The 26,987-nt window shown below is 34.5% G+C and overlaps 1 pseudogene; it reads right to left on the bottom strand.

Annotated features, from left to right (window-relative positions):
- Positions 1-26,255, bottom strand: part of LOC149555987 (ADP/ATP translocase 1, mitochondrial pseudogene) — a 51,275-nt pseudogene extending 25,020 nt beyond the window's left edge.
- Between the last annotated feature and the right edge of the window lie 732 nt (positions 26,256-26,987).

Here is a 26,987-nt window from a genome sequence, read left to right as displayed (position 1 = left end):
GGGAGAAGCTTTGGTGAAGCAGTTTCCAGTGTTAGCAAGGGCACGACAAGAAGAAGCTTTCGTGAAGCAGTTTGCAGTGTTAGCAAATAGTCTTGCAGTGTTAGCAAGGGCACGGTGAAGAAGCTTTTGGAGAAGTAGTTTGCAGTGTTAGCAAACAGTCTTGCAGTGTTAGCAAGGAAGCTTTTGTGAAGCAGTTTGCAGTGTTAGCAAACAGTCTTGCAGTGTTAGCAAGGGCACAGGGAGAAGCTTTGGTGAAGCAGTTTGCAGTGTTAGCAAACAGTCTTGCAGTGTTAGCAAGGGCACAGGGAGAAGCTTTGGTGAAGCAGTTTGCAGTGTTAGCAAACAGGCTTGCAGTGTTAGCAAGGGCACAGGGAGAAGCTTTGGTGAAGCAGTTTGCAGTGTTAGCAAACAGTCTTGCAGTGTTAGCAAGGGCATAGGGAGAAGCTTTGGTGAAGCAGTTTGCAGTGTTAGCAAACAGTCTTGCAGTGTTAGCAAGGGCACAGGGAGAACCTTTGGTGAAGCAATTTGCAGTGTTAGCAAACAGTCTTGCAGTGGTAGCAAGGGCACAGGAAGAAGCTTTGGTGAAGCAGTTTGCAGTGTTAGCAAATAGTCTTGCAGTGTTAGCAAGGGCACAGTAGAAGAAGCTTTGGGAAAAACGTTTGCAGTGTTAGCAAATAGTCTTGCAGTGTTAGCAAGGGCGCAATGTTAGTGCAGGGATAGCAGTGAGGAATATCAGCAGGAGAAATTAGGAGGTTGTCAGAGTTCTGCCAGTGAGAGGCAAGGAATTTTGTATCTCTTGATTTGCTGAAGTTTAATATAATTTCTCATCTGTAGAATTGGTTTTCCCTTAGGGGTTTTTCCAGGGACAATTTGTCCGAAAATATTGTGTTCATTGTGTTGCACATTTCTTTCCGTATTTTATAAGTGAAGTTGCAGTTGTGTTATTCTTCGATATTAGCTGAGAATTTATTTTCAGCAGTTTAATAATCATTTGTGATAGGAGATTAATAATCAGTGACTGCAATAGTTTGATTTTTCACATGGTATCAGAGCATTGTTAAGGGTAGAAGAGTTTTGCCCTAGGAAAGAAATTTTGATCTCTTTAGATTTATTATTGCTTTAAACCCTTGAGATGGCTTCAGCTAGTTTGAGAGATCAGGATAGATTGGATGGTGCCTCAAATTTTGGTGTCTGGAAGGCCAGAATTTCTTTATTGTTGGAAGAGAATGGTATCAAGGATTATGCTACCAGTGGTGTACCTGTACCAACGGATGCAACACAGCTTGCAGCATATAGGAAGGATGATGCCAAAGCGAGGAGGATTATCCTTGATGGTGTCAAGGATCATATTGTTCCACATATCTCAGAGCTAGATACAGCAAAGAAGATGTGGGACGCCATTCTAAATCTGTACCAGAATGCTACCACTAACAGGAAGTTGATTCTTAGAGAGAAGATAAAGAATACCTGAATGAATCAAGGAGAAGATGTCACAAGTTACCTCACCAGGCTCAGACTTGTCAAGGATGAGTTAGCAGCTGTTGGAGATAGCCCTAGTGATGATGAGCTAGTGAGAATAGCCCTAAATGGGTTTACTAAACAATGGAGTGTCTTTGTTCAAGTTGTCAGTGGACGAGATACTTTACCGAGTTGGGATCGACTATGGACTGATTTCACTCAGGAGGAGTTTAGACTAAGTCTTGTTAATGGGGCCAACAAGAGTCAGAAAAATGAGGTGGAACAAGAGAACGTTGCCCTAGCAGGTAAAGGGAAAGCAAAGAAGGGATCTAGCAAAGGATCAAATTCACAGAGTGAAAAGAAGAAGAAGGACCTTTCTAAGGTCAAGTGCTTTGGATGTCACGAGTTTGGCCACTATGTCAGTGATTGCCCAGAGAGGAAAAAGGGTAAGAAGCAGGTAGCAGCTTCAGCAAGTGCAGAAGAACTCTCCAGCAGAATGGAAGATGAGTTTGCACTCATAGCTTGTATGGTTAGCTCAACCTCACAGTGTGTTTGGTATATAGATAGTGGGGCGTCATTTCATATGACAGGAGTTAGAGAGTACTTCTCCAGTTACAAGGAGGAGGACACCAACATCCAAATTTCTATGGGAAACTTGTCCAAACTCAACCCTGTTGGGAAAGGGACTGTTCAGTTTCAGAGGGAGAATGGAAAGATAATTCCTCTTCATGATGTGTTATATGTGTCGGGCTTAGGTATGAATTTGATTTCTGTATCTGTTCTTCAGGATAGGGGGTATAATGTACTCGTTAGAGGGACACATGTGTTGATTAAGCGCAAGGATTGGAAATCACCCATAACTATTGGAGTTAGGAGTGGTCACCTTTATAGATTGCAGTTTGATACTCCTAAGGCACTTATGAGCAACAATAATCGTAGAGATCTTGGAGAGCTATGGCATAGGAGGATGGGCCATATCCATCATGTAGCACTTAGATTGCTTCGTGAGACAGTGACAGGTGTTCCGGAGGTGAGCACAGAGCATGACGATGTATCTAAGAAGGATGTAGATCCCACTTTATGTAGATAGGTGATTGGTTCGCTTATGTATTTGGTCAACACTAGACCAGATATAGCATTTGCAATAAACTCTCTTATTCAGTTCATGGTTGAACCAAAGATAATACATTGGATAGCGGCTAAGCATGTGCTATGTTACTTGCATGGTACAATCGAGTATGGGATCATATGTGTTTGAGGTGAAGGTATCAGGTTGATAGGCTATACTGACGCAGATTAGGTAGGAAGTACAACAGACAAAAGGAGCACTTCAGGGTGTTGTTTCAGCTTGGGATCAGGAGTTGTATCTTGGTTCAGCAGGAAGCAAAAGTCTGTGGCTCTAAGTTCAGCAGAAGCAGAATACATAGCAGTTAGCATGGTGACATGTGAAGCTATATGGCTTCGGAAGTTGTTAGTAGCCTTGTTTGGTCAGAAGGTTGAGACTACTGCGATACATTGTGACAATCAGAGTTGCATCAAGTTGTCTAAACATTCAGTGTTTCATGATAGGTCTAAACATATAGATATCAAATATCACTTCATCAGAGATTGTGTACAAAGGGGAGTTGTTCGACTACAATACATACCTACAGATGAGCAGGTAGCAGACATTCTGATGAAGGCTTTGGGAAAGGCCAAATTTATCTTCTTCAGAGATAAGATGGGTGTCATGCAGAACAGCTTCCTCGCTAAGATGGAGTGTTAATTATTGTTAGTTGGACAGCTGTTATTTCTGACCCAGAAATAGCAACACTATTTATGGATAGCTTGGACAGTTGTTTGTCCTTATCTATGAATAGCGGTTGTATTTATGGGTGGTTTGGACATCAGTTTGTCCACTTGCCAAAAATTAGTAAATGGTTATTATTTACTAATTTTAGAGATTCCCTTTTGGACACCTTGCAACCAATTCTATTATTGGCTGTTGAGTTGTCTTAATCTCAGCCGTTGGTTTGATTTAATCTCAGTCGTTGGTTTACTAATGAGAGTAGTATAGAAAGGGGTCATTGGGTCATTTGGATGTGGAGAAGCTTTGGTGAAGCAGTTTGCAGTGTTAGCAAACAGTCTTGCAGTGTTAGCAAGGGCACAGGGAGAAGCTTTGGTGAAGCAGTTTGCAATGTTAGCAAACAATCTTGCAGTGTTAGCAAGGGCACGACAAGAAGAAGCTTTTGTGAAGCAGTTTGCAGTGTTAGCAAACACTCTTGTAGTGTTAGCAAGGGCACGGTGAAGAAGGTTTTGGAGAAGCAGTTTGCAGTGTTAGCAAACAGTCTTGCAGTGTTAGCAAGGAAGCTTTTGTGAAGCAGTTTGCAGTGTTAGCAAACAGTCTTGCAGTGTTAGCAAGGGCACAGGGAGAAGCTTTGGTGAAGCAGTTTGCAGTGTTAGCAAACAGTCTTGCAGTGTTAGCAAGGGCACAGGGAGAAGCTTTGGTGAAGCAGTTTGCAGTGTTAGCAAACAGTCTTGCAGTGTTAGCAAGGGCACATGGAGAAGCTTTGGTGAAGTAGTTTGCAGTGTTAGCAAACAATCTTGCAGTGTTAGCAAGGGCATAGGGAGAAGCTTTGGTGAAGCAGTTTGCAGTGTTAGCAAACAGTCTTGCAGTGTTAGCAAGGGCACAGGGAGAAGCTTTGGTGAAGCAATTTGCAGTGTTAGCAAACAGTCTTGTAGTGGTAGCAAGGGCACAGGAAGAAGCTTTGGTGAAGTAGTTTGCAGTGTTAGCAAATAGTCTTGCAGTGTTAGCAAGGGCACAGTAGAAGAAGCTTTGGGAAAAATGTTTGCAGTGTTAGCAAATAGTCTTGCAGTGTTAGCAAGGGTGCAGTGTTAGTGCAGGGATAGCAGTGAGGAATATCAGCGGGAGAAATTAGGAGGTTGTCGGAGTTCTGCGAGTGAGAGGCAAGGAATTTTGTATCTCTTGATTTGCTGAAGTTTAATATAATTTCTCATCTATAGAATTGGTTTTCCCTTAGGGGTTTTTCCAAGGACAATTTGTCCGAAAATATTGTGTTCATTGTGTTGTGCATTTCTTTCCGTATTTTATAAGTGAAGTTGCAGTTGTGTTATTCTTCGATATTAGCTGAGAATTTATTTTCAGCAGTTTAATAATCATTTGTGATAGGAGATTAATAATCAGTGACTGCAATAGTTTGATTTTTCACATGCTTATGAGACCATCCTATGTACAACTTAATTGTCATTGATTTCCAATATTTCTGTTGTATTTGATATGTTACAATGGTAACCATTCCACTCTGAAAAATGGCTTTGAAGTTGATTAACACTAATCTTGGAGGCCTCGAACTAGTAGGTAGAATAGGAAGCAATGAATTGTCCTGTTATAACAGAGAATGGGCATTAACGAGATGGGTGAAAATTTGACTACATAACAAGTGTAAATCATACAAACAAAAACTATTCATACCCAGCACTAGGAAGGCAGAAAATAAACAATTGGTCGCTTAAGATTTGAGAAATCTCATATCAAGAATTCTTGTTATCCATTGATAACAAGAGCTATGAGAATTGTGTGATGCGTACTTTGAGTATAATGTAAATTTCATACCATGCCACAAATTTCTCAACCATATATTCTCATTCCATGACTCATAAAATGTCGTCTCTTCATGGATGGATGAGTGCCATATAGTGGTGGCATTGGGTATGATAAAAATAAACCTTTTATAAATATCCTTACAAGTTGACACCCAAACTTCGTACGTTGCTTAAAGATACACCAGGGAAGAAGCCAGTGGCATTAACTCAAGAAGCACTTGATTGAAACTTACAACTTGATCTATCAAGAAACTTAAACAATCTTTCCCTTGAAACAATCTGTTGATAAATCACTGATCAGTCATGAACCTCATGTATTTAGATATCTTCTTCCAAATTGGAATTAAACCAAAAGGCCCTAAAGAATTTAGAATTCTCAAATGATGATTATCCTCATAATCAATAGTGAAGAATGAATCTATGGGCATTTATTTATTTCTGCATAATCATCCAGTTGTCTTTCTTCTATAAGCATATATAATTCGTGAGGGTTAGAAGAACATGGGCAGCCATTCTTATATTCATTTTCTGTTCAGATTATACACTATGTTGTAATGAGAAAATCAACACAATGACCTGATTTTTTAAAAATTTTGTTCCAAGAAGATCAATGTGTAATATTTCTTATATAATAATCATTATTTAAATGGTTCATATGTTTGGCTTACTGTATAAAATGTGTGGTTGTTTCATCAATAAAGTACTCTTAAATTCATATTAAAAGGTCATTGCCTGATGGAACATCTTAGACTTGAGTACCGATAGATGCTAATTCCTTAATAAGAATTCCATTTTGTAGATAATACAACCATGGAATCAAAAGTAGGGTACGAGTAAAATTTTCTCTTACTTACATAGTTGTTCTGATAGTAGATGACTGCATTCTTCTAATTGTATTGTCATGTTGAATGTAGATGAGTACTTTCTTTGAACCATATTGATGGGCTGAAAGTAGATGAGTTCATGCTTGGGGATATTTTGAGATGTTATTACATGTTAATTGTCTTGAGTGTTTTATTAAATCCTTCATGGTTGGGGTATAATGTGGCATAAAAAGGGAGGGTTAGAGATGGATACATTATGCTTTGTTTCTCTCTACCTGTCAATTTGGTTAGATTGAATTCAGTATGTTTTGTTTCTTCTATCGACTAATTCTAGTTATGAATGTTCTTTGGCTAGAGCCATTTAGAAATTTATTGCATGTGTAGATATGCCATTAATTCATTTTATTGCATATGAGTAGATAGGATTTCCTTTATCCATTGCATATAAGTAGGTGTATTTTTATTTCATTTTGATGCATGTCTAGATATCCTTTTGTTCCATTTTATTGCATGTTCTTCATATGTGAAAAATAGTATGTTTCACATTTGCACTGGATCCATTTGATCTTCTTGTTCCAAGTTGCTAGGCTTTCCGTGCCAAGGTCGAAGCATTCTTCATATTAGGAAGGACCCCAGGGGAGCTAAACACTCCATGGTTAGCATGGTAAAAGCACCTGGGCCACACTCCCATCTCTAATAGTAGATGGATGATGTTTTTTGGCTTTAGAGACTAGGAATTATAGATGGACACATATTTGAGGCATCATGTATAATTCTTCTATTGATGTAATGTAAACAATCATCTTATGATGTAATTGTGTACAACAAATAATGTATCTATAATGGTCTTGATGTATTGATTTTATCATGCATATTGATGGATGGATGACGAGTTTGTCAGCAATCCTTGATAATGCAAAGTAAATTACATTTTGTTAAGGTAAACAAATTGGCAATGCTTGATTATGGTAAATGGAGTGGTTATTGACTTTTCAAGCTAGGGTTTTTCTTGTATATTTTTTGCAATTCTATTAATTGTATGATGTTGTAATTGCTGATTAGGACATGATCCTTATACTAGATAATTGTTTTGGAACTTTCCACATTATTTTTTTCAAGGTATGTGATTGTTCATTTAAGAGTTTGATTACTTCATTTCAGACAAACCCAATACTTTTAGGTTAGGTGGGGTGGGGTGGGGTGGGGTGGGGTAAAATAGTATTTTATACAATTGTTTTTCTGATGAAAGAATTGATTACATATGTAATATGCATTTGAAATCTTTGGTCATTTTTCCAAATAGTTTCTCTCCTTTAGCTTTTTACAATACAATTAGAGCTTCTAACTAGACTCAAACATAATCATCTTTATACAATAGGGTTTTTAAGTTTTTGTTTTGTTTACTTTTTCTCTCTACACATCATCTGATTTTGATTTCTCTTGATGGGGTTTCCATTTCTAATATTTAATTGTGATTTAAAAAAAATAAAATTTGAAATTAGTGCTCTATTATTCTTAAGAGTATTTTTGGTTTATAAAAGAAATCTTCTTCAATTTTAATTTATACATTTTAATTTATTGTATTTGTTTTTTAACATTTTTAATATTTTTTAAATAGGAATAAATATTATATTTCTAATTTTTTCAAATTATTGTATTTGGAGGAACTAGATAATGATATTTTTTTCTAAAATCATTGCTTGTAAAAGTTTCAACATAAATAATAGCTACAATTTACAAAGGCTGCTAATTAATTCTTTTTTAACATTAAAATCTAGAAATTCACACTATTGTTATATCAAACTCAAGAAAGCACAGATCAATAAAGTAGTTGATGTATGCTTAGAGTTTAACAATCATGTTTAGGGGAAATTAGTTATGTGTTCCTAGAGGATCAATGAGAGAAAATATAATCCAAAAGAAGCATAATGGAAGCCTTAGTGGTCACTTTGGTTTAAACAAAATATTCTATTGTTAGCCTAAGATGCAAAGAGATATTAGAAAGTATGTTGAACAATGCATGATTTCTCATAAGGCCAAGGGCACTTCTTCAAATGTAGGATTGTACAAGTCCTTAGCCATTCCAAATAGGCCATGGGAATACAGCAACATAGACTTTATAGTCATCATAGCAAGGACAAAATCAGGCTAGGATAGTGTTTTTTTAGTTTTCGATAGATTTAGCAAGATGAGTCACTTCATAAATTACAAACCCACACATGATGCCAACAATATAGCTCATCTTTTATTTAAAGAGGTAGTTATAATACAAGTGTTACCAATTTGTATCATATTAGACAAGGATGTCAAATTCATTAGGAACTTTCGGAAGACATTATGGAGAAGATTGGGTACAAACTTGGCCCAGAGTTCACATACCATCCACAAATAGATTTCCAAACAAAGATAATCAATGGAGTACTTTAGAACTTGCCAAGATGGCTCACCAAGGAGTATGGTCAAGCATGGGATCAAGTCATTTCAAGTTGTTTATGGTTATCACCCAAGAGGAGTTTGTGAGCTAAGGAAATTAAATAATCAAGAGGATATTAGTGGACATGTAGATGATTTTTCCCATTCCATGAGAGAGGTACATGAGCAGGTCAAGAAGTCCTTGATAGAAGCTACTCAAAGGTTAAAGACTAAAGTAGATGAAAGGAGGAGAAGTTTGCAATTTGAAGTAGGGATTTGGTAATGGTATAATTTAACAAGGTTAGACTTTAGAAAGGTGTTCCAAGAAAGCCTCAAATGAGGAGGATAAGACCTTGTAAAGGTCTAGCTAAGTATGACCCAAACGCCCACAAGATTGAGTTACCAAAAGACCTAGTCATCTCTCTCATCTTTAACATTCAAAATTTGGTCAGATACAATGGTTATAATGTCATGGTAATAAAGTACTATCTTATTAATTAAATCATATTGATTTAATTATTAAGTCTCTTATTATCTCTAGTTTACTTAAACTAAAATTTGGGCATATGATAATTAATTCTTTTATTAATTATTATCATGCAACCTAGGTTTTACCTATTAGCATTTTGATCTCCTTTTATAAGGATTGATCTTTTTATAATTGATTGATTCACTTTTGATAATAGCAATCTCTCATTTTCTCATAAAGAATTTCTCATCCGTCGATCTGGGAATTCCAGCGTCTATAGCTTTTGCTTCTCTCTTTCTGTGATATGTGATTCTTGTGAGCTATGGGCTTGATCTTTCATCAACTTCAACATGGTATCAGAGCTCAAGATCTAGTTGCCCCTATTATGTTTATGAAAGGTTTGGTTTGGATTTCAAATCTATTCTTTTTCTTTCAAAGGGTTTCATTTTTCATAGGATTTTTTGTATTGGATCTATAGGGTCACTAATTTTTAGTGCACTTTGAGCCCAAACAAACATCACCGTTCAACTTAGAGTGCACAAAAACCCCTATTTTCATATAAAATTTGCTCAATTTGGACACAGTTGGAATTCGAGGCAAAAAAATATTACTCCCATATTTGACATGGTTATTGAGGTAGTGATTTTGTAATTTTTGAGAATTTCTAGGTAAAAAATTGAGATTTTTGGCATGAAAATTCAGATAGTTTTTGAAAATTGAGGTTTTTGGCACAAAAATCGAGAATTTTTTGGCACCCAAATTCAATTTTTTGGCACAAAAATAGAGATTTTTTGGTGTAAAAATTAAGATAATTTTGTACGAAATTGACATTATATTTTGGCATGCAGATCAAGATTTTTTGACACGCAAATCAATATTTTTTGGTATGCAAATAGAGATTTTTAGGTGAGGAAATCAAGATGATTTTGTACAAAACTTTACTTTAAGTATTAGTTTCAAGGTTTTTAGCCACTCCCTAAGTTTATCTTTAGGGGGGTTGTTGGAGTAATACAATATTTTCTTAATAATTAAGTCATATTGATTTAATTATTAAGTCACTTGTTGTCTCTAGTTTACTTAAGATGAACTTTGGGCATATAATAATTGATTTTTTAATTAATTATTATCATACAACCTAGGTTTTACCTATTAGGGCTTTGATCTCCTTTTATAAGCATTCATCTGTTTGTAATTGGTTGATTCAATTGATAATAACAATCTATCTTTTTTGTCATCAAGAATGTCTCATCTCTTGATCTAGGAATTCCAACCTCCATTGCTTTGCTTCTCTCTTTCTATGACAGGTGTTTGCATGCAGGTGAATCTAAGGAGCTATGGGGTTGATATTTCATCAAATTCAACAAGAAAAATACAACATAGAGGGGTAAAAGCACAAACCTGTGTTACCCTTTTATAAAGCAAAAGGCTAACAAAAGTATAATTGTTCATCTTCAATGACATAAAACTTGTAGTATTGTTTATAATTCGATAATGAAGTAAACTAATGAAATGTGTATAAATGGATGAAGTTTAGGATTATAATTTTTAATAATTATTTGGAATAATAATTGATATATTTCCCTAATTTTTAAAGATAATTTTTTACTTGCTAAAAATTGAAGGTCTAGTTCCCACAAGAAAACTATATGGAAATAAACTTATCTTCCTTCAATCTTAGATTATGTTATAGATAACTTATATAGCTAGAGTAATCAAAAATAAAAATTGGCTTTAGACTTATATTTTATCTTTTATAATTATTCAAATTTCAACTCACTTGAAATTGATAGTTTTCTTCTCCCAGAACATTTTTCAAAACAGATCTATTCTAACCAAAAGAAAAATTACACATTCTTGAAGAGGAATATCTCCTCTAGAACATCATGTTAGTTTTAAATTTTTTTGATATGATTTAATATTTTTTCATTTCTCAAAATTGACATCTTTTCAAGTGTTAAAATATGTACTTGCTGAATTTTTTAGTTACAATATACCATATCTAATTAAAATACTATAAACTCTATATGATAATATTATTGAATTTGAGCTCTATAAAATGGTGTTTATATGTTATTCAAAAAATATATTAAAAATAGTAAGAGTTATTGAAACATTAGTTTTCTAAAATAATTTTATTTCTTTAGTAATTGGATACAAACTAGTATAAAACATGTATTTAATAGACATTTCCAATTGAAAAGTACGAGGCCAGATATAACTTAGCTAGAATAAATTTGGCTAGATCATATGTTTGAATAAAATTGATTTTTATATAGAAATACTATAGTTAAGTCATTCTGATAAGTCAATTTGAAAGGTTACACAACTTTTTACTTCTACCCTTAGGTAGATAAATTGGTCCAGGAAATTAGTATACATATCCAAAGCAAGCCCCAAGCTGGAAAAGTTATAGATTCAAGAGTAAACAAGAAGACTACGCATGGAATTTACTTGAAGCGTCTAGTCAAATGGATGAAAAATCTTAAATTTGAAGCCACATGGATATCAAAAAATGATTTCAAGAAGAAGAGTATCAGTCAAGACCTCTTGAATACTGACCCACCTTGAGCTTTTTGTCACAAGGGGGGAATGGTGAAAGACCACCTAGGAAATTTGTCAAGTTTCCTACACAATTTTGGCTTGTGGTGGTCTTGGCCAAATCACATGAATAAGGGATATATTTTAAATCCCCAAGTGATTTATTTGTGTTTGTAAATAAATTTGTGTGGTGTTTGAGTCTTCAAGTTGTCACTATGATGGCAAAATTGCTTCAATTGCTTGTTAAAGCCTAGAGTGGTCAAATGTTAAACAACACCCTAGGAGGATGGGAAGCATGAAAAAGTGTGTTAAAATTTGTAATTCCATGGAAAGAGATTCATATAATCATTTTTGAGGTCATGGAGGCATTAGATGCATAATAGTGCAAAAGTTGTACTTGGCAACTTTGCAAAGCTGCTTGACAAAATTGGCAAAAATTACATAAACTTTGCAATGACTCCAAGACTTAGTTGGAAACCAATGGGATATTTTCATTCACATGGGTAAGAGGTATTTAATTTCAATCCAAGTCATTTTGGGGGGTTTGCATATGCATTGTACAAATTTGGTATTGGAGTGAATATCAAACTAAGATATTTTTATGACAATTTTCTAATTTCACCCTTCATCCACACCTTTAATGGATTTAGAGGGTTTTTCTTTTCACGTGGTTTGATAGAATTTTTAATTTAATTTCTTTAGTAAGGATAAGTAATTTTTTTTTATCAGTTTCATTACTAGTTTAAAAAATCTTTTTGAAGTTTCCAATTGGTTGTTCTGTACAAAGTAATCAACAAAGAAACCTCTATATCTTGATTTCCAATGGTGGAACCATGATGGCTGTTTGGAATCAAGTAATAGATTGTATAAGAAATGTAAATATGCATTTTAAAATTTCTTTTAGAGGCTTTCTATTTTTACCAAAAGGCCCTAGGTGAGTTTGCATACCTAGCTAGGCAATGAAGTCAATAGATAAAAGTTTGAAAGGAGCATTGAATGGGGTGTTGGGTGCAATCCATATTCATGGAAGGTAAGAGAAATTAGTGAAGGAAATTTATTCCCTACAAGAAGTCATTCAGATCCCATTTGAGTTGTGAAAGAACAAACCCTCTTGACTGTTGTCCATACAAACAAGAAACCCTTGTAAATAGCAATATTTTGAGGAATCACTTGTATGGATGACTTGGGTGTTGGAGACCTCAAAAAATTTCAAGGGAAGCCAAAAGGGTATCCTCATGATGACAGTTTTTGAGATTTCCTTAATGGTTTAGAGAAGATATAAGCCAAATATCAGTTTTGGTGGCCTAATTGGCTAAAGTCCTAGTAGTCCTCCTAACTATGCAATCAAAAAATTGATTAGAAACCAAATAATCCAATGCACTTAATGATACTAACAATATTTAATAAGAAAAAATAAAATACTTGGAAGTAATCTTGCCAAGAATGCCCTCCAAGAACCCAGTTATGAAGAATGGCACAATGAGAGCACTAGGAAGCCCCAAGGATGGAATAGAGATTTTAGTTGATTGGTGAGGATGGGTGTAATAGGGTAATAGAGATAAGATTCCCTTAGAGTAGGGTATAGGATAAGTACCCTAAGAGGCTAGGAGAAAACTTGGAAAGAGTTATAGTAGTCGAGGCTAAAAACATAAGTGAGATCACTTAAGTCTTTGGAGTTGGCCAATTGAGAATAGCATCTACCACCTTAATATCCATATTTATGGTATCCTTAGAGATTAAAAGTGCAAGATAAGGGAGCTCCTCTTTCATAAAAGTGTATTTTTCCAAGTTTATCATCGATTTCTGTTGACAAAGTCTCCTGAATACCTAATTCAGATGTTGTAAGTGTTGCTCCTCTAACCTACTAAATACAAGAATATAATCTAAATCTATGAAAACAAAATTTCCCCAAAAATCATGAAATATGTCATTCATTAGCCTCCTAAATATGTTTGGGAAATTGCTAAGGTTAAAAGGCATGGAAAGCTATTCACGTAGACCCTCTATCATTTTGAATTGTGATTTCCATCCATTTCCTAATCTTATCATGATTTATTGATAACCATATTTGAGATGTATCTTGGAAAAAATAGCATCCACTAGCCAAATGATCCAAAAGATCCCATTTTATAGGTGTTAGAAACCTGTACATGATTGAGATTTTATTGATTTTCCTAGAATAGGTGCATATTCTCCATTTTCCATCCTTCTTAGGGGATAGTACAATAGTTAATACAAAAGGTCTTAGGATATTTTATATTAACCTTCTATATAAAAACTCCTACATTTGTTTAAAAATCTTTTCATTTTGATCAAGTGTCATCTTGTTTGTTATCTTATTTGGTAAGGATTATCCAAGCATAATATCATTAAGGTGACTTATGTCTCTCAAGAGGTGGGAGGTTATTTAGAAAATATGTTCCAACTACCCCTTTATAACTATTCAACAAGTCCTCTACCTCTATAGGTATCTCCTTGGAAACTGAAACTGTGTATTGGGTGGGGGGCTTCATGAATAGGGAATAACGTGTGTATCCCACTTACTTTATGGTTTGGAAAATTTATTTTTCACCTTAGAGAGTTTCATATGATTCTTTCTCCACTTTCTAATTAGGTAATGCTTTTATTGTATATGTGATCTCATTTTCTCAATTTTGTATACATGTTCTTTTGACAATGAGTAACATTTCATACTACCAAGCTATTCCAAGGAGTAAGTGACATGTGTCCATTTTAACTAAATCACAAAATACATTGTCCTTATATTACACTATGAAAAATTCAACCCAATCATGTTCATTCACTAAATTATGTTGCCCCTTTGTTATCCATGACACATTATAGGAATAATGGTGAGGAATTCAGCCTATCTTTTACCATTTCCAAAGAAACTTATTATTCAATTGAACCATAATCCATTAGGATTTTATATACCTTGACATGGATCATGTAGTTAGTTTTGAATTGGTTTTAGTTAATGCATTCCAATTGTGCTCTATTCATTCCTCTAAATCTTCCTCTTCCATTAGGTCTTCTAGCTCTCAACTTACCTATAGAGCTTGATTCTCCTTTCTCATATTGGTTTTCTTCTCCTTTGGATTTATAGAAAAAAATTATTCCACCTTGTCCCCCTCTATCTTAGGAATTCTAATCGCCTTTACCTTTATTATTATGATATTTTTCTTTTTCTTTTTCAATATTTCTTAAACTATTAATTTCAATTGATAGAATCTATAATTTTTTCAAAGGATAATAGAGATCTTTCATCTTGGATAGTATACTTGATGCCATTCAATTACCTTTTCACAGTTTTTTATCACTTTTTTCTTTTTTATATCTCAAACAAATTTTATGGAATTCCTTTGCATTAGTATTGATGTGGACACATGTTTTTTTACCTAAGTTATTTCCTCTTATCTATAACCTATATTTTATAATCCTTTGGCATCTATTTTTTCTTTTTTCTTATAGACCATCATGTTCCATTTGGTCACAAGGTCTTCTCCATGTCCAATCCTCTCATCTTGTAAAAATTTCCACCAAGTCAAGGTGACACACCTTACTTTAGATTTGGCTATTTTCGCCTTTCAATTTACAAGGAGTTCCTCACATTAAAATTGACTTTGTAAGGAATTAATCCAGTCAATGGAAGCATATGGATACTATTTTCCAAAAAAATGTATATTCTACTCTACCATCTAAGTCCTATCTTCAAACTATCTTAATTAATTGTAGAAAGTATCTTAGATCAATACATAGTTATTCTTATCTTGGGGATCCTCTCGCCCCCCCTTCATCATTTAAAGATAAAAAAAAGTTCTCCTTGGAATTGCCTAGTTTTTCTTCTAAACCCCTTGATCTAGTGACTTCATATGCAAGATTTTGTTTAAGTTCCTCTATCTCCTAGAACTTTCTTGAAAATTCATAAGGTGTTCCCTTGGGAGGAATCTCTATGGCTAGTGTGCTATCTTCCTTTAATTCAAAATATGAAATATACCTTTCATAAAAAGTCTATTAAAATCCTTCTATATTACCACATTGATGTAGAGTGAATATGGAAATTAGATCTATAGGCTAATTGCACATAAAATGAATCTTTTTGCTTGGATTGATTAGTCTCTAGAATCCCTTTCCATCTTAGGCATAATAATTACATGAAAATATAACTAATATAATAAACAAATAAATAACACATAAGAGAACAAAATATACAAAAAATTAATATGGTTCACCCAATCCCAGGGCTACATCCACCAAACAACAAGTCCAATATTATTATCTAGTGATTTGAACTTGATTACAATATACAATCCCTCTCAACTAAATACCACTAAATCATTATACATCATAAAATCCCTAACCATAAGCCATTTTATACAATACTTATGTTACTTACATAATTAGGGATAGAATATTTCATCCAATAGAAAATTATCCTTGACACCTTTAAAATAGAAAATTCATTTTTGGCCTCATGGGAACTACGCCTCCATTCCAAGATCCCTCTTCAGGTGCTTCCCCTTCACCCTAACTATGGGGGAACTATTGCGAAACCCCCAAATTAAAAAAATAGGGGGAATCTACACCAAACAAAGAGGGAAAATTGAACAATCTTTGTAAGCCTTTAATCAGGCAGACCTTTCATAGGGTAGATCATACTTTATGATCAATTATTGTAACCTTCATTAGAAACACTTTACAACTGCAATAGGGAAGATTTGTGGGCGTCATCCCCACCCTAGTTTTACCTTCTCATTGGAGACTTTTCAAGTAACCAAATATCTTGTGTCATATGTGTAGAATGTTTATTTTCCTTCATGCTATGGATAAATATGTTTATTTTAGTATTTCAATGTATATGAAAATTGTGAGATGGATGTGTGGTGAATGTTTTAATGGTTAAAGTTTTGAAGTACTCATTCATCCTTTCCCCCACCCTCCCTGCCCCCCCCCCCCCCCCACTCAAAGTTTATTTTTTGAGTATTTCAGACACCCTCTTTAGGTGCTTCCCCTATAATTCACAAGAGGGGCTTCCCCTTCACTACAACTATTAGGTGCTTTCTCCAAACCCTGAAGTTAAAAAATAGGGGGAAGCTAGACCAAACAAAGAGGAAAAATTTAACATCTAATTCTGATTAGGTTCCACATAACAACATAGAGGACTCAAAATATTTTAGAATAATACATCAACCTTGTTTAATTTATAGTACTAGATTTTGCACCAATTTTTTATAGTAGTTTATCACTCCATTTGACATTAATTTTTGGAGAACATAATTTTCTTATCATCCTTGAAGTGTAGTGCCTACCCTCATTTATATTTTTCTAGATACATTTTTGCTATCATTGCCAAACTCTATTAGGCCAATCTTATGTTGATGGTTAGTAGGATTATTTTGAGACTATCAGATATTGCGCTATGGATTTAGTTGATATATGATGAGATTAGTTAGACTCTACATTTCATGTATGCATGATGATTATTACATTATTTTTTATTATTGATGATGATTAGTTAGATGGTTTATTATCACATGTATTTTCTTATGGATACTTACCCCATACTTGCATGTGTATGGTGTGCATGTTTGTTCTCTTATGTATGGTGTTTCTAATGTGGCTAAGGAAGGGAGTCGTAATCACCTGCTAGTTGGGATCTACACGATGCACCACTTCCTACCATTGCCTATTTAGGTTAGAATTTATATATATTGTATGTACATGCATGGATTTTATGTAGATTGCAGGTACTGGGCATCAACTTCCCTAAATTTCCAAGACGAGTGTACCCTATCGCACTATCTCAATGGTAAGAGAGGGGAGATAAATTCTCAAGTCCAAATCCTAAACACTTAAACCAATTATCTTAGAGAGGTAGGACATGTATCTGTGATGTTTTGCCCAACAAATTTGTCAGATGATGTAATTTGTAATTTTTAACCCCTTAGACTGATTTAGTGTGGATTGTTCTATGATGGGTTTTCATATTTTATCTTGGAGATCTATGGTGAATTTTCTATTAATTAAGTCTAAAATTAAAAGATTTAATTATTTTGGGAAAAATTAATATAATATCATGATCTTTAGATATTTTGATTTTAATTAATTAAATGGGAATTATTTGAGAAAAATTATTAAATAAAATTAATTAAAATTAATAATAATAATTAAATAATAAAAGAATAAAAATAAAAGTTATAAGTCTACCTAGGAATAAATGCACCCCTTGATTGCACATGTGTCTACAACATAGGAGTTAGCGCAAAAATTAAGCACATGGTGTCTACAAAATTGTGACTCATCTAGAAGGTTGGAAAAAGCTTGTGCTTAGTTGTCAACACTTATCTCATCTTCTGGTTGTTTCTAGAGACATTCTAGGTGCTTCCTGAGAGTTCTTTATATTCAAGCTCTCCTAAAAGCTCGAGGAGCGTGTTTGGGTGGATCCATGAATGTTGGAAAAGGAAGGAGCTTGCTCTACAAATTTTGAGGAGAAGCGAATTAGCATCAATGTCCAGGTAGACACTTGTGATTTTGCATATGTTATTTTCACTTCTTGCACTTCCTATCTTCTTCGTGTCTTCTGAATGTTTTTTGAGGATTCCATAATTATGTTAGATGCATTCTTGTCATGGATATATAAATTCCTTTACGAGAAAACCCCACACACGTAGATCTAAGGAATCTATGGGACTAGGATTTCAAATTCTTATGGACAAACCTATAGAAGGATTAATAGGTAAATCTAGAGAATGATCATTAGAGGGAAATTCTTAATTTATAGAATTGAAAAGCCCTTTTTGTTTAAAAAGTTATGTATATGTTTGCATGCATTATCGTTAATGTATTCTTTTAAAATATACATATACATTTACAGATCTGCATATATATACATATATAAAAAAAATTGAATCACTTTTGGAAAAACTTTTTTTTTTAAAAATGTTTATTAACAAAAATTATATAAATAAGGGAAGGGCAGGTTACACCCCCCCACCCCCCAAAACCCCATGCTCCCCTTGACAGGCTGACAACATTGTACCTACAGTCCCAGGTACTACGACTACTATCGGAGACCTTGCTATGGCAGGCAAAGCCATACAACCTACCTCATCAAGGTGGCAGCGTTTTAAAATAAATGCCATTTCAATTTAATTTATTTTTTGTTTATTTTAATTAATTTGTGATATAAAGTTTTTTTTTTTATTAATAATTATTAATAATTATTATCAATTTTATTTTAAATACTAATTATTGTATATTAATAATTTTTAATTAATAGTTTATAATTATTAACTATTATATAATTTGTTAATGATGTTTATTCAAGTATCAATTAATGATAGAGCTTATATTTAAAAGTTAATATAAATTAGATTAACTAAGGGTTATGGCAATTTTTTTAATTAGTTAATATTGTAAATTGAGTACTTTGAAAAAAAAATTTCTCCTAGAGTAATTTAGAGAAATTGATCTTTTTAAAAGGAGGGACCGTTTTCAATATAGTAATTAAGTAAAATATTCTTAAAACATTTTAGAAAGTTGAAATCTAGGAGTTGTGCGGAGAAACTTTCATCCATGAAAACAAATACTTGGGTTAGAGAAAAACATATAAATGTTCCCTCACTTGATATCTAAATCTGAAATGAAAACTAGAACCTCATACTTAATTCAAACTATGTGATTTTAATAAACCAAAACATGTGCTTGCATTTTGTGTTTTCTCTATGCTTCTTGTTTTGGGTTTTGGAGTTGACTAGATTGTTGACCAGTTATAGGACATCTACCAGAGGCTCAGGGGTTATGATTTGTGATGTCATGATGATGTCTTTGATCTTGATCTTTTAAAACCCAACCATGGTTATGAGATGGCATGCTCTATGGTGTGTGTGGTTTATTGATTGGTATTGTTTCCAGTCTTCTTGTGTAAGTTGTGATATATGTAACCTTTTATGAGTTATCAATCAGTTGTAATTCTTATGGATCCCTTGGCGAGGCATTACATTTGGTATCAAAGCCTGAGTTTCTACATTGGGAGCTCTGGGTATTTTGGAACAAAACAAGGTCTTTGAACTATCATGTGTATCTCTTTCAAACTAAAACTTGAAACTAGGTAAACTGAAAAAGAATCTAAAAACTGTTACTTGCATATGTTTCACATTGCAACACTTAGCTTTCAAAACTGAAAATTTTGCTTAAACATAAATGTAGGCAAAACTAAAATTGAACTTAGTCTATTTGCAAAACATGTGCCTTTTATGCTATACAGTGCCATGCATTATGGTTGTAATAGTATTTTATATCTTGGATATTGTTGGAGGATGGTATCTGGGATGAGGTCTTCTATTAGAGGCCATGGTAGAGGTTGTGGAAGAGTCTGTGGTCATGGTAGAGCTATCAATGTCCATGAGTCTGTCCACAGAGGCCCTACTCAAGAAGAAAGCGAGGGAGAGCACATTAGTGAGCAACATGAAGAGAACCTTAGAGGGGACCAAGCTAAGTCTGAGGAGGTTAATTTGAAATAGATGATGTAGACCATTCTTGATCACCTACCTCTTGTTTATGATCAACATAGAGCACATCAGTTAGAACATGAGCATAGATCCAGGTCTAAGAGCCCTCAGGAGGATCGACAAAGATCCATTGTATCTACTCAGATGAAGGACCTTTCGAGATCTAATGTCAAGCCCTTTAATGGGAAAGGTTCTAGATATGTGGCCAAAAAATGGCTTATTGCCCTTGACAGGATTTTTGTCATGCCGGACTTTGACAGCAATGTTAAGAAAAGATTCATCATTACCAACTTAGAGAATTTTGGGGCCACTTGGTGGACAATTGAGGAAAAGAAGTTGGGCATAGATATGAACAGTGTCACTTGGGAGCTATTCTTAGAGAGTTTTCACAAGCGATTCCCACCAAAGGAATGGAAGCAGCAAAGGGAAGATGAGTTCCACAATCTCAGGCAGTATTCTATGAGCTCATGTCCTTTTCAAGATTCAATAACAACTCGACTTAGTTGACATAACACTTTATTAGAGGTTTGAACAACTGTATACTTTGGGGTGTCAAGGTATTTGAGCCTAAAACCCTCAAGGATGTGGTATGATGAGCCATCCTTGTACAAAAAAGTGTCAACCTTGGTCAGGGAACTTTTGTGGGAGTGCCTACAACATCGGGATCTAAGGACAACCACAACTCAAGTGGAAATAAGAAGCCTCTTTTTTCTAAGGGGAAATAATATCAGCAGCAGTCTCAACAAACATAGCAGTAGAAGGGATCATACCCTCAGGTTCAAGGTGGTGATGGAGGTTCTAATTCTACAGTCAAATGCATCACCTATTTGGTTAGAATCTGGTAGAAGTATAGGATGTTTTACATTTGGGCAGGTTGGACATTTTGCAACTCACTGTCCACAGCGAGCACCTCAGTATTCAGGCCTTAGGCCAATAGCATCAGAGCCTATGGTTGGAGATGCAAGTAGAGCTCATAGAGTGTTTGAAATGGTAGATCAACATCAGAAAGACCATTAGGGAATAGCGGTTGAAACCATACGAGCTATTCGAGGTACACCTCTTTCAATGTTGTTTGATTTAGGAGCTATAGATTCATTTATTTATCCATCTCTAGTTGCTAAGTGTAAGCTAGATGCGGTGAAGCAAGATCATGGTTGGCAAGTGGAACTAGCCTTAGGCATTAAGGTCTCCATAGATTTTGTAGTTCATAAGTGTGGGTTTAGCATAGGAGGATTTGTTACTACAGTTGACCTTTGGGTTATACCTCTTGGATCTTATGATGTGGTTTTAGGTATGGACTTGCTTGGCTCTCATAGAGCTAGTATAGACTATAGGAAGAAGATTATCATGTGTCAAAATGACCAAGGGAAGGATGTGAAGATTATTGGAAAACCAAGGCCTATATTTGTTGTTATGGTAAATGAACTTGATGAGGAAAATCCTATGAGGAAGACTTTAGATCACCCGATTCTACATGAGTATGTAGATTTTTTTCCAAGTGAGATTCTAGGCATGCCTCCAAAGAGGGACATTGATTTCAGCATTGATCTTATTCTAGGAGTAGAGCCTATCTTTAAAGCTCCTTATCGTATGACTACATAGGAATTGGGTGAGTTATGTCTTCAGCTAGAGGAACTTTTCGCTAAAGGGAGCATTCGACCTAGTGTATCGCCATGGGGAGCTCCAATGCTCTTTGTGAAAAAGAAAGATGGTTCTTTGCACCTTTGTATTGATTACAAATAGCTAAATAAGGTGACACTAAAGAATAGGTATCCTCTACCAAGGATCGATGACTTATTTGATCTGATCAAGGGAGCTACAGTATTCTCCAAGATTGACCTTAAGTCAGGATACCATCAACTTCGCATAAAGGAAGCTGACATTCACAAGACCACCTTTTGAAATCCCTATAGGCACTATGAGTTCACAATGGTACCTTTTGGGCTGACAAATGCTCCATTAGTTTTCATGAGCTTGATGAATGGAGTGTTTTGATCTTATCTTGAAAGGTTTGTACTTGTCTTCCTTGATGATATATTGATATATTCTAAGTCTTAGAAGGAGCATGAGTAACACTTGCGATTGGTTTTACAGTGCTTGAGAGACAATCAACTTTATGCCAATGCAGCTAAGTGTGAATTCTTTAAATTAGAGATTTAGTATTTAGGGCATGTCATTTCAGGTGATGGTATTTTTGTAGACCTTGCAAAGATTCAGGCAATAGTAGATTGGCCTACACCAACTAATGTGTCAGAGATTCATAGTTTCATGGGTCTAGCTAGTTATTATCGTAGATTTGTCCAAAACTTCTCCAGAATAGCGTATCCTATCACTTCCCTTCAGAGGAAAGGAAAGAAGTTTATATAGATAGAGAAATGCAAGGAAGCATTTTGAAAGCTCAAGGAGCTTTTGATGAGTGCACTGATCTTAGTAGTACCTGATCTGAAAGGTGATTTTATGGTATGTATAGATGCTTCCCTTAAAGGGATTGGAGCGATTTTGATGCAAAATGGACAGGTGATTTCATATGAACCATGCAAGCTCAAGGATCACAAGCTAAATTATCCTAAACATGATCTTGAGTTAGTAACAGTAGTTCATGCTTTGCCAAGGTGGAGACATTTCTTATTGGGGCACAGATTCGAGCTACATAGTGATCATCGCAGTCTTCAATACATTTTCACTCAGCCTAATTTGAATGCTCGCCGAGGTGATGGATGGAATTTCTATGTGAGTATGACTTCAAGGTAAAGTACATTCATAGAAAAGAGAATGTGTTGGTAGATGCCTTGAGTCAGAGGAGACATGTGATATCATTTATGACTCTTATTGTTAATTTGAGGAGTCAAATTCTTCAGGCACTTTATACAGATTCTTGGTACCAGGAGGTGTGTAGAGAAATAGATTTAGGAAGTCCTTTGGAGGGTAAGCTTTTAGGCTATGTCCTAGAGTCAAATGGTCTTTTGAGACACTCTGTAAGGATATATGTGCCACTACTGGATGAGCTTTGCACTTTGATCCTAGAAGAAGCCCATTGTGCACCTTACGTGGCACATCCAGGTCTCAAGAAGATGCATGCTGATTTGTGACATTTATTCTTTTGGTTCAGGATGAAGCGTGACATTTTTGATTATGTGGATAGGTGTCTTGAGTGTCAGAGAGTCAAGGCAGAACACCAGCATTTGGCAGGACTCTTGCAATCAAATCTCATTCCTTCATGGAAGTGGGACATCATCTCTATGGAGTTCATAGTAGGATTACCTATGATTGCTCATCATCATGATTCTATCATGGTAACTATTGATCAGTTGACTAAGGTGGCACATTTTCCACCAATCGAGTCTTCCTACATGACAACTGCTATAGCTAATATCTTCATGTGTGATATTGTGAGATTACATGGTATTCCCCAAAAGATCATTTTAAATAGGGATCCTATATTCACATCTGCATTCAAGACATCATTGTAGCATGAGCTTGGAGCACAATTGAATTTTAGTTTGGCATATCACCCAGAGATAGATGGTTAGATAGAGAGAGTGAACTAGGTTCTGGAAGATATGTTAAGGATGTATGTGATGGATAGGCAGACACATTGGGAGGACTATCTCTACCTAGTGGAGTTTGCTTACAACAATGGGTATCATAGTTCTATTGGCATGGCACCATTCCATGCTTTATATGGACATCTTTGTTGTACACCCTTAAGTTGGGACAGTCTTGAGGATTGCATCCTATTGGGTCCTGAGATGCTTTGTGATATGGAGCAATAGGTAGTGCGTATCCACGAGCACTTGACTATGACATAGGATAGGCAAAAAAAGTATGCTAATGCACATAGGATAGATAAGTGGTTTGCTATGAGAGACAAGGTATTCTTGATAGTGCATCTGCAAAAGAGTTTGATGCAATACAAAAAGGGTTCAAAGCTAGCACCTCGCTTTGCAGGACCATTCAAGATTCTTGAGAGGATCAGCCCAGTTGCTTATTGCCTTGCTTTACCACCCAGCCTAGCTCACATTCATGATGTTTTCATGTTTCAGTACGTAGGCGGTATATCCCTGATGTTGTACATGTTCTTGATTGGAATGCATTGCATGTAGAGGATGGGCAACTGGCTTTGGAGCCGATTCCTATTCTGGAGAAGCAAGAGTTGACCCTCAGAGGTTGAACCATAGAGCAGGTAAGGGTCTAATGGGACCCTACTAATGACTTTTCAGCTACATGGGAGGATGCAACTAGATTACGAGATTTATATCTCTACTTGTTTGTAGGCTTCCGGGAGTAAGCGTAATCCTTGGGGGGTTGGATGTAGTGCCTACCCATTTTTCTAGATACATTGTTGCTATCATTGCCAAACTCTATTAGGCTAGTCTTATGTTGATGGTTAGTAGCATTGTTTTGAGAATATCAAGTATTGTGCTATGGATTCAGTTGATATATGATGATATTACTTAGACTCTGCATTTCATTTATGCGTGATGATTATTACATTATTTTTGGTTATTGATGATTATTAATTAGATGGTTTATTATCACATCTGTTTTCTTATGGATACTTACCCCATACTTGCATGTGTATGCTGTTCATATTTGTTTTCTTATGTATGGCATTTCTGATGTGGCTAAGGAAGGGAGTCATAGTCACCCACTACTCGAGATCTACACAATGCACCACTTCTTATAATTGCCTGTTTAGCTTAGCATTTTTATATATTGTATGTACATGCATGGATTTTATGCAAGTTGCAGGTATCAGGTATCGAATTTCTTGAATTGCCAGGATGAGCGTACCCTATCGCACTATCTCAATGGTAAGAGAGGGGAGGCAAATTCTCAAGTTCAAATCCTAAACTCTTAAACCAATTGTCCTAGAGAGGTAGGACAAGTATTTGAGATGTTTTACCCACCAAATTTGTTGGATGATGTAGTTCATGATTTTTAACCCGTTAGACTGATTTTGTGTGGATTGTTCTATGATGGGTTTTCATATTTTATCTTGGAGGTCTATGATGAATTTTCTATTAATTAAGTCTAAAATTAAAAGATTTAATTAATGATTTAATTATTTTGGGGAAAATTAATATAATATCATGATCTTTAGATATTTTGATTTTAATTAATTAAAGGAGAATTAATTGAGGAAAAGAATTAAGTAAAAAAAAATTAAAATCAATAATAATAATAAATAATAAATAAATATTAATAAAATAATTAAAGAATTAAAATAAAACTTATAAGTCTACCTAGGAGTAAGCACACCCCTTGATTGCACATATGTCTACAACACAGGAGTTAGTGCACAAATTAAGCACATGGTGTCTACAAGCTTGTGACTCATCTAGAAGGTTGGAAAAAGCTTGTGCTTAGTTGTCAATGCTTATCACATCTTTTAGTTGTTTCCAGAGACATTCTAGGTGCTTCCTGAGAGTTCTTTATATTCAACACTCCTAGAAGCTCGGGGAGTGTATTTGGGTGGATCCACGAATGTTGGAGAAGGAAGGAGCTTGCTCTGTAGATTCTGAGGAGAAGTGAATTAGCATCAGTGTCCAGGTAGACACTTGCGATTTTGCATATGTTATTTTCACTTCTTGCACTTTCTATCTTCTTTGTGTCTTCTGAATGTTTTCTAAAGATTTCATAATTCAGTGAGATGCATTCTTGTCATGGATATATAAATTCTTGTATGAGAAAATCCCACACATGTAGATTTCAGGAATCTATGGGACTAGGATTTTAGATGCTTATGGACAAACCTATTAGAAGGATTAATAGGTAAATCTAGAGAATGATCATTAGAGGGAGATTCTTAATTTATAGAATTGGAAAGTCCTTTTTAAAAAAAAAGTTATGTATATGTTCACATGCATTATTGTAAATGTATTGTTTTAAAATATACATATACGTTTACAAATCTGCATATATATATATGTATGTATGTATGTATGTATGTATGTATATATGTATGTATATATATATTATATATATATATATGTATGTATGTATATGTATATATATATATATATGTATGTATGTGTATATATGTATATATATACATATGTATGTGTATATATGTATATATATACATATGTGTGTGTGTGTATATATATACATATGTATACACACACATACATATGTATATATATACATATATACATATACATATATATACATATACATCACAGTCGAGAAACATTTATATAAAATTCGAATCACTTTTGGAAAAGTATTTTTTTTTAAAATGTTTATGAAATTTTTTTTACATAAATATGGGAAGGGCGGGTTACACCCCCCCCCCCCCAATACCCCATGTTCTTGACAGGCCAACGGCACTGTACCTGCAGTTATAGGTACTGCGATAGCTGTCACAAGCCCTGCTACAGTAGGCAGAGCCACACGACTTGCTTCATAAAGGTGTCGGCCTTTTAAAATAAACGCCATTTGAATTTAATTTAATTTTTATTTTTTAAATTAATTTGTGATATAAAGTTATTTTTTTTATTAATAATAATTATTAATTATTATCAATTTTTTTTAACTACTAATTATTTTATATTAATATTTTTTAATTAATAGTTTATAATTATTAACTATTATATAATTTGTTAATGATATTTATTCAAGTATCAATTAATGATAGAGTTTATATTCAAAAGTTAATATAAATTAGGTTAACTAAGGGTTATGGAAATGTTTTTAGTTAGTTAATATTGTAAATTGAGTTATTTGCAAACAATAATTTCTCCTAGATTAATTTAGAGAAATTGATCTTTTTAAAAGGAGTGATCATTTTCAATATAGTGATTAAGTAAAATATTCTTAAAACATTTTAGAAAATTGAAATCTAGGAGTTGTGGGGAGAAACTTTCATCCATCAAAAAAAATACTTCGGTTAGAGAAAAAAGTATAAATGTTCCCTCACTTGATATCTAAATCCGAAATAAAAACTAGAACCTCATACTTAATTCAAACTATGTGATTTTAACAAACCAAAACATGTTCTTGCATTTTGTGTTTTCTCTATGCTTCTTGTTTTGGGTTTTGGGGTTGACTAGATTGTTGACCAGTTATAGGACATCTACCAGAGGCTTGAGGGTTATGATTTGTGATGTCATGATGATGTCTTTGATCTCGATCTTTTTAGACCCAACCATGGTTATGAGATGGCATGCT

The sequence above is a fragment of the Cupressus sempervirens genome, chromosome 5 (assembly GCF_028749045.1).
Source record: "Cupressus sempervirens isolate cs-2001-9-10 chromosome 5, ASM2874904v1, whole genome shotgun sequence".
Classification (NCBI taxonomy): domain Eukaryota; kingdom Viridiplantae; phylum Streptophyta; class Pinopsida; order Cupressales; family Cupressaceae; genus Cupressus; species Cupressus sempervirens.
The sequence above is the reverse complement of the archived record's forward strand: the minus strand, read 5'-3'. Positions and strand labels throughout refer to the sequence as shown.